Here is a 9722-nt window from a genome sequence, read left to right as displayed (position 1 = left end):
GGGACCATGCTTGCCCTCAGAGTGCCCTGGGAGGTCGGGCCGGGGGCAGCTGATGGGGAGGGGAGGCTTTCTGCTCAGCCACTGGCAGGACTGAAAGGGGCCTGGCCCTGTGTTGGGCACACACTCCCCTCCCCCATGTGTGTGCACTCTCTGTCCTGTGTGCTTCACCCCGGGGGTGCTGGCCTGGCTGTAAACCACCCCTCTGGCACCCTGCACACATCCTGGTGGGGCTGGGTTTGGCGGAAGCTGCTGTGGGTCCACAGGTGAGAGGCAGACCATGGGAAGGCCCAAACGTCACAGGGAAGAGCTCATGAAGGGCTCTGAGTCCCTGGCATCCAGGAAGCAGCACTGGGGTTGGGCTACGGGTCAGGGTGGGAGGCCAGGGGGTTTAGGGCACGCCCCCTCTGGAGAGGTCTGTCCTGGGGGATCTCAGACATCATACCCCCACCTTTACCTTGAACCAGAGCTTGGTAGGCAGCAACTCTCGCTACTGGGCATCAGCTGGGGCCTGGGGTGAGGGTTAAAGAGCAGAGGAGCCCTTGTTATGCTTCAGCTTCAACCCCACCAACTAGAGGCTGGACTCTGACCTGCAATGTCCCCAGTCTGGGCCCCTCTGGAAGTCATAATGAGCAGTGTGAGGCCTTATCTCCAGCGTATAAACTGATCCCTGGTGTGTAGGGGACCCTGGGTCTTCACTTTGTCCCATGCTCTGCCTGCTTCCTGCTGTCAGGTTTATTCCTGAGGATTTCCAGATGCACTCCCAATGGGATCCCGACAGCGACCCTCTGCTTTGTCAGCAGGGTCGCTGGCTGAACCAAGAAGGCAGAAGCCTTCAGCATCCCTGCACTCCCAAAGCGTCCTTACCTTCCCAACCCTCTCCTCCCACCCTTCCCGCTTTACCTGCCCTCCAGCCACTTCCGCATCAGGCCTTGAATTTCAGGATGCTCTAGGGAAGGGGACGGGGAATGGCTAGCATTCCCAGTGAGCCCTGCTCCGGTGGTCTTTTGGTCTGTGGGGGCAGAGGACCAGCCCTGGGGTCCACACTGAAGGGTGTTGAAGGTGCAGGATGCAGCCACAGGGGCAGGTGCCTGAGGAGTCCAACCACAGGGCCCCAAGACCTCGTGCCCAGACTTTAGGACACTTGTTTTCGTGGACCTGGACATCTGTCCTGACTCATAAAATCTGAAGAGATCCTGAGGGCGGTGCAACCCTCAAAGCTCCATCTGAGCTGCGGCTGCTGTATCGCTCACTGAGGCCACCGTGTGGCCAGCTCAGTGCCTCCGTCCTGCCGTGGCCCCGAGTCCAATGCAGTCCCTTCTCCGGCAACTCTCCCTGCCCTGGTGCTTGACTCGGGCCCTTTCCTGAGGACAGCTTACCTGTCTACAGGTCAACTCTAGAGCAGCCACTAGGAAAAGAGCCAAAAATGTAGTAAAAAAATATCATTAATGGAATAATTTAAATGTTCTACTAGAAAACATTCACTTAATGCAAAAGAATGCAGTATAGGAGGAACAAAGGAACAAAAAAATGCAATATCTTTAGAAAACAAGTGTTAATAAAATGGCAAACCCAAATACAACTCTATCGACAACATGAATAGATTAAACACTCCAATCAAGAGGCAGAGATCATCAGACCGGATTCAAAAACAAGACCCAACAATGTGCTGTCCATAGGGACACATTTAAGACTTAAAGATACAAGTAGACTTAAAGAAAAAGGACAGAAAATGATGTATCATGCAAACAGCAAACATAAGAAAACTGGAGGGACTAGGCTATTATCTGACAAAAGAGATTTTAAAACAAAAAAGTACTAAAGATAAACGGGCATTTCATAGAGTGATAAAGGGGCAATCCTTCAGAACGGTGACAATTGTAAATGTGTGCATCTGACGACAGAGCCAGACCTCACACCATATACAAAAATTAGCTCCAAGTGGATCAAAGACCTAAATGTAAGAGCAAATAAAAAACATGGAGATAACCCTGGGTGGGTGGCTCAGTTGGTTAGTATTGTCCCCATACGCCAAGGTTGTGGGTTCAATCCCCAGTCAGAGCACATACAGGAGTCAACCAATGAGTGCATCGATAGTGGAACAACAAATCGATGTTTCTCTCTCTCTCTCTTCCTGCCTCCCTCTCTCTAAAATCAGTAAATTGAAAAAAAAAATTTAAGACAAAGATAAATTTTCCTATTCTTAGATTAGACAATGGTTCCTTAACTACAAGCAACAAAAAAAGAAAACAGATAAATTGGACTTCATCAAAATTTTAAACTTTTATACCACAAAGGACATCATCAAAAAAGTGCAAAGATGACCTGTTGAATGGGAGAAAATATTGGCCATATCCATGAAAAGTGACTTGTACGTGGAATCTATAAAGAACTCTTACAACTGAATGATAAGAAGGCAAATAACTCAAAACAAGCCATTAAAAATGGGCCAACCATCTGAACAGACATTTCTCCAGAGAAAATGTGCACATGACTAATAAGCGCGTGGAAAGACATTCAACATCATGAGTCATTAGGGAAACAGATATCAAAACCGAAAGGAGATGTCACGGCACCCGCACGAGGACATCCACTATAAAAATGCCAGATGGCGCGTGTCACTGAGGATGTGGAGAAGTCGGACTCGCACGCGCTGCTGGTGGGAATGCATGATGGTGCGGTCGCTGGGGAAAAACAACCTGGCATTTCCTCAAAAAGGCTGAAGACAGAGTTCCCGCACGACCCAGCAACTCCACTCCCCGCGATGTACCCAGGAGGCATTAAAGCAAATGTCCGCACAGAAACTTGCCCGTGAATGTTTATGAAGCCAGACAGTGGAAACAACCCAAATGCCCATCAATGGATGACTGGATAAGTAAAATGTGGCAAATACACACAATGGAATATTATTTGGCAATAAAAAGCAGTGAAGTACTTACTAATGAATGGCACAGCATAGATGACCACTGAAAACACGCTAAGGGAAAGAAGTCAGATACAAGGACCATATGTTGTATGATTCACTTACATGAAGCGTGCAAAACAGGCAGACCCATGGAGAACCTGTCCAGATGAGTGGCTGCCTGGGACTGGGGAGCTGCAGCTGGCAGGAGGTGGTGGTGAGCGTTAAAGGGCACAGGGGCTCCTTCTGGGGTGAGTGAAATGTTCTAAAATTGATTGTGGTGATGGTTGCACAACTCTGTGAATATACTAAACTATTCAACGTATGTTTTCCATGGGCAAATTTAGGGTGTGGGAATTATATCTCAATAAAGCTGTTAAACAAACAAACAAACAAACAAACAAACCGTGAGCATCGTCCTGATGTGCCGAGGTTGTGGGTTCAATCCCTGGTCAGGGCACATACAAGGTTCAACCAATGAATGCATCAATAAATGGAAAAGCAGTTTGATCTCTCTCTCTCTCTCTCTCTCTTCCATACATACATATATACATACGTACATACAGACGCACACACACACAGCAGGAACCCGAGGTCACTACTGGGTGCCAGGATCTCTGGTACCTAAGATGGCCCAAGCTGTGGTTTTGACCCACTGCCCTCTGCCCCCTGCCATCTGACCCCTGCTCTTCATATCACCTGGAAGGAACAGCAGCTGTTCCCCCCATTCAGCTCCTGTCTGAGGTCTTATTTGTCTCTAAACAGCAGGTGGGGTGACAGTGCCAGGCGAGGCCAGGCCTTGCTCAGAGACCCCAGACCCCTGCAAGGCAGTGTCCCCCTGCCCCCCCCCCGCTCCCGCTAGCCCCCGTGCAAAGGCGAGTGTTGGCAGTTCAGGGCCTGGCCTCCGAGAGAGTCAAGAAAATGGCTGCGGGGTGCAGAGCCGAGGGCCCTGGGCAAGGGCAGGCCATCCCCGCTGCTCACCAGCCTCGGCCCAGCCCCTCAGGGCCGCAGAGCAGGGCCAGTGCAGAGGCAGGCTGCTGGGCGCTGACAGGCCTCGCTCCAGAGTCTGAGCCCTGGGGCCCACACCAGGGCCACAAGAACAGGGGCCAAAGGAACCCCTGAGACTCAGTAGCCCCCACCCAGCCCTTGGAGTTTGCAATGGGATTGAGTCAGTGGGAGGAAAGACCCTGAGTGTGCCCACCTGCTGGCACCTGCCGAACAAGCCCCCCCAGTCCCCCATGCCCAGCTGACTGACTTTGGCTGAGCTGCGTAAGCACGCACTTCCTAGAGTTGTCAGCACGAATTCCAACAATCCTGGTGACCCACCTGGCCCGTGCCTGTGCCTGGCTCCCATTAAGTGCTCCCAGCTCAGTAGTCATTATCACTGCCACTGGGGGCGGGGCCTGGGGCCAGGGCCTAGCTGGCACTACTCCTGGGGGGCGGAGCTCATGTGGCAGCCAGGGCAGATCTGTTACAAAACCCTCCCAGCCAATGGAAAGAGGAAAGTTGTCTTGAGAAGCTGCACTTTTTACTAATTTGCACCGAGTTAACATAGTCTAAATATGCACTGTCCAGTACAGTAGCCACCAGATGCGTATGGTTATTTCTATTAAAATCAATTCAAATTAGCCCTGGCTGGTGTGGCTCAGTGGATTGAGCACTGGCCTGCTAACCAAAGGGCCACCGCTTGGACTCCCGGTCAGGGCACATCCCTGGGTTGTGGGCCAGGTGCCAGGTTGGGGGCGTGCGAGAGGCAACTGATGAACGTATCTCTCGCACATTGATGTTTCTCCCCCTCTCTTTTTCTCTAAAACTCCCTCTTTCTCCCTTCCTATCTCTCTAAAACTAAATTTAAAAACATCAATTCAAATTAAATAAAATTAAAAACTTCAAATCCTTGATCGCACTAGCCATATTACAGGTGCTCGGAAGCCTCACGGGGCCACAGTACTGGATGGTGCAGATGCAGAACATCCCATCTTCGCAGAAAGTTCCACTGGACCGTGCTGGTCTAAGTGCTGCCGGGGACCGCCAGGGGACGCTCGCGAGCCAGCCGGAGAGCGGAGCCGGGAGGGACAGGAAGGAGAGAACTGGGCGGGAAGGGGAGAGGGCTGCAGGCAGGAAGTCACACAACTCCTCCCCTCTTTCCCCCACCCTCTCAGTTTCTTTCAGCCCAGATGGGATCCCCAGGTGTCAGTCTTTGACAAAAGAAAGTCCAAGAAGAGATTGGAGAAGCCAGGGTAGGACCAGGCACGAACGAGAGTGATTGGCAAGCTCTCCTCCAGGCTGGAGAGAACCTCACGTGCAAAGGTCCCTGGGGCCGTGTCTGGAAACCATCTACCTGCCCTGAAGTCCGGGCTCTGCTGCGGGGTTTAGATACGCAGTATGATTGCATCGGTCTTTTCGTGCAAAAGCAAAAAATGCACTCACACCCTGAGCATCCCGGCGGGTTCAGTCCAACTCGGAATTATTTGGTTCCAACCGTGAGCATTAACCTGTGAGCAGCGATGGTCAAGTGTGTGGATGCGCATCGGTACTCCGGTGGGCATGCAGTAGTTAGGAGCGCTCCTGGACCATAGTGAGGGGGCCCCCTGCAGGCATTTTGGGGGTGGGCCAAGAGGATCCTTCCTGGAATGAATGAGACTGGTGCACTACTTCCTCTGATTTTGGGGGAGCAGTGGCGGGGCTGTGGGATACGGTTGGTTGTGGAGTTAAAATCTCAGATCTGCGATAAAGTGCGTATCCTCCACCCACTTCCGCCGCCCAGGGGCTCAGTTGGGGCGCCCTTTTCCCCCGGGGTAGGCATGATGTTCTGAGTGAGGGCGTAGGGATGCTGAGATGGAGCCACTGAGAAAGGTGACTCTGGGCAGGTTGGCGGGGTTGTGGGGGGTGGGGTGGGGAAGGGGTCCCGGATCCTGCACAGCCTGTCCCAAAATGCCACCTGCAAACGAAATCACATGGTGTCCACCTGCCTGTGTGTGGTTGTGTGAGCCAGGTGACAGGTGTAGAAGAACATACACCCTTGCGACCAGGGCGGAGTGGGCGAGCAAGAGAAAGGTTTGGAGCAGGTGCGAGGGTGGGCTTTGCCTTTTTACCTTCGCAGGACTTCGTTTCGTTTGTTTCAGCTGGTGAGGCTTGAAAGCTATCGAATGCAGTACAACAGTGTAATCATTTACTAACTCTTTCTCTCCTCTTTCACAGTGAACTTTTGTTTCAGCCTCCAGAGCTGGAGAGAAAACCATTTTGCTGCTGCCGACGGTACAACCTGAGGGAGGTGAGAACAGGCAGGGAGCTCTGACGGGGTCTTCTGCGTGCCAGAGGGCACATTTTGGCTTAGGAAGTGGAGGAACTTAATGGAATACGTGGTGAAGATAGCGTATGGGCTGAGAACCCAGGAGAAAGTAGAATGCCCCTCAAAAGGGTCTGGCTGAAGCCCTGCTGGTGCAGCTCGGAGTGTCGGGCGCCCTCCCGGGAACCGACAGGGCACCTGTTCTACTCCGGGTCAGGGCACAGGCCTGTGGGTCACAGGCTGAGGGCGAGAGGCAGCAGACTGCTGTTTCTCTCACACACGGATGTTTCCCTTCCTCTCTTTCTCCTTCCCTTCCCTTGTTGCTAAAATATAGATAAAGAGCCTTTTTTAAAAGGGCTTAGCTAAAGAGAACTGAAAAAAGGGACTATTACAGATCTGCAGACAGTTAAGGCAATCAACAAGGGGTGTTGAAGATCGGGGAGTGACAGTAGCAAGAAGCCACTGTCCCCGCCCCCACCCCCGGGGCTGAGGGGTGAGGGGAAGGAATGGTGACCATGGAGCCCACCGTGAGCAGGAGGAGGCCAGGGAAGAAGTGCCCCCCCACCTCTCCCCCTGCCCTCCAGCCCTGCCCGCGCTTCTCAGTGGCTGATCCAACAGGAGGCGGGAGGACACAGAAGCCAGAGTGAGGTCTGCAGGGGCCGAGAAGTAGGGGAAGGAATGGGTGGGGGCAGAAGCAGAGAACCGCCAACACAAGCAGTGGTGGGGTGGGGGGGCGGAGCAGGAGCTGACCTCGGAATTCACCAAAGCTGAACCCTTCAGCCTCTCTGCTGCCCTGCGTGGCACCACGAGCCACTGTGCCTGCATGCCCCAGAGCCTACACGTCGCTCCACAGGTGGGGCCACCCTGCCCAGTAAGGACTCGAGCCTGGGCCCGAGTCATTCCTTCTTTCTTGAGCCAAAATGCTCCCGTTCTAAAGAAGGGCTGGGTTTTGTCAGGATGGCTGCCTCTGGTTCCACTAGCCTCGCAGAGACGTGCACGCCCTTCACTCTGAGCCTGAGGTCAGCGTGCTCTCACGGTCCTGCGCTCCTGCCCGTCCCTCCCCCAGGACCGCTGGACCCCCTCCCCTCGGCCCGCATGGGGCATCTGGCTGGGATTTCCTTCCCTGCTGCCTTCCCTGCTGCGTTGCTGGTATCCGGCTCGACGCCGGGCACAAAAGAGGCTCCCAGGGATCACTCCCAGTGGAACTCAAGTGCCTCTCTAAGTAACCCCCTCCCTTCAGGGGCCTGGGTTTTCATTTCATAGAGTGAGTTTTCGAGAAGCTTCTCCACCTTCTGTTGCAGATAAAGAACATTAAGTCTGGCTTTTCGGGCTGGACCAGAACAGGAGATGATGATTGCGTTAATAAAAATAATAACATATCTGGATGCTTAAACTGTGCCGGGCACTGTAAAAAGGGCTTTATGTGCGTTGTCCCATCCACCAGCCCCCTGTCAGGCAAACCCTCTCGGCCGCACCTCACTCCCGTTGTGCCCAGGCGGTGGCAGCGGCTGTGTCCAGGTGCGGCCTGGCAGCGTCTGGCCTCGGGCCCTGGCTGCAAATCTCTCCCTCCTTGCCTTGGAATTCCTCCGGTACCTGGCACCGGGCCCTGGGAAGCCCACTTAGGCACACGCATGACTGGGAGCGGCTAATGCTCCCAGGGGCCGCCCTTGACCAAGCGGGCACTGACGTTGGTGAAGAAGTGCTTCCGTTTTCCGCCCTGAGCTGCTCTCAGATGGCTCGGAAGGTCCTGCAGGATTGAACATTCAGACGCCCAGAGCCGTGGCCAGCCCCTGCCATCCCCCGCCTTCCAAGGCTGGCCCTCAACCCTGCCCTGCTTTGCTCTCTCCACCCCTCGCTCCTGCTTGCTGGGATCATATTCCAAAATAAATGTGCATTAAGCCGTTGTCTCAGGCTCTGCTTTTCTTTAAACTTTATTTTGGAGAGAGAGGAAGGGAAAGAGAAACATGGATTTGTTGTTTCACTTTTCTGTGCGTTCATTGGTTGATGTTTGTATGTGCCCTGACCAGGGGATGGAACCCACAGCCATGATGTATTGGGACGACGCTCCAACCTACTGAGCTACCCAGCCAGGGCAAGGCTCTGCCTCCAGGGAACCCAGGCTAAGACAATCTCATAACACTCACAGCGTGGGTACTATGATTACCCCTGTTCCACAGGGAGGAGACCAGGGCTGGGGAAGGGTCCGTAACTTGCCCAGATCATGCAGGTAAGGGTGGAACCACTGAGCTGGTCAGGAAGGGAGGGAGCGTGTGTGGTGTTCTCCGCAGGGAGCAGGAGACTGGATTTACCAGGGAACAGGGAGTGTTGTGTGTCCTCTGAGGTTTGTGGCCATGAATTTGAAGTGAAACGGGTCAGCCAAGTGGTGGGGTGCTCTCCAGCAGTACTCTGGTGCTGACAGAGACTGGAGAAGGCAGGTGGGGGGCTGGGGTAGGCACTGTGGGAAGGTGGGAGAGGGACCAGGCAGAGCAGGGGACACAGAGCAGTGAGTATCTGGGAGTCAGGGTGACTGGGGTGACTGGGGGGCTCAGGCTCCCGACGACCATGAGGTTTACGGGGAGTGGATGAGGATGCAAGTCCTGGCAGGCGCTCCACCTCTGACTCTAGGAAAGAGTATGGAAGCAGGATCCCCTCTCCCGGAGGCTGGCTAGGTCACACCAAGGGCGAGGCCAGGCTGCATGGCCAGGGATCCATGTGGACAGGCCTGGCCCCGTCCTGGGGGCCCAAACACCTGACATTGAATCCACTCTCCGTGGTTTATTCCCAGCGTGACTTTGAACTACTTCCTTGCACCTGTCAACTGGGAAGGGAGGCACTGTGGGGTCAGAAAATAATCTTCCTTCTACCCTCTGGGTCCTGGGGGCTGGTCTCATCACCAAACTGGCGCGAGACAGATTCTCAGGAGGAAATAACCCAATGCATTACATGTGTGCATGAAAGCGGTCCCTAACGATACGGAACTGCGGACGGGGCAGGTGAGGCTTCTGCTAACGTTCCTCGGGACGGAGAGGGAGGCAGGGGTCTGGGGCTTCGGAGGAAAAGCAGCAGTTCACGGGGAGATGAGAAGGCACGACACTCGGTGAACAAGTTCTTGTGAGACAGAGGGGGCTCGAACACACAGAACTGTCTAGGTTCTTCCCTGTCTGCAACACTCAGATCCCGTTATGATGCTAAGGTGACAGCTTCCTTCCTTAAGCAGGTTTCTCTATCTGTATTCCTTTAGGCAGGTAAAGGGGGAGGCTCAAAGGTTCCCTCTGAGTTTCTTCTTCCTAAAATAAGCAAATCCCCAAAGACATATCTTTGGGGTGGCAAACTCTGCTTCCCCTTAGCCCCCCGACCCCCCAAGGGGTTGGGGCAATGGTTAGAAATCCCGTAAGAGAAGTAGCAAGAGCCAGGGACGGAAGGCCTGGGGCACACTAAGCGCCCTTTCCAGCTGTTAATCTGTTGAACCTCCGCCCGCCCGCACTCCAGGAGGTGGGCGCTGTTAGGGCCTCACATCCCAGCGAAGACCGTCGA

Source organism: Phyllostomus discolor, chromosome 10 (genome assembly GCF_004126475.2).
Source record: "Phyllostomus discolor isolate MPI-MPIP mPhyDis1 chromosome 10, mPhyDis1.pri.v3, whole genome shotgun sequence".
Taxonomy (NCBI): Eukaryota; Metazoa; Chordata; class Mammalia; order Chiroptera; family Phyllostomidae; genus Phyllostomus; species Phyllostomus discolor.
This window is presented reverse-complemented; position numbering follows the sequence as displayed.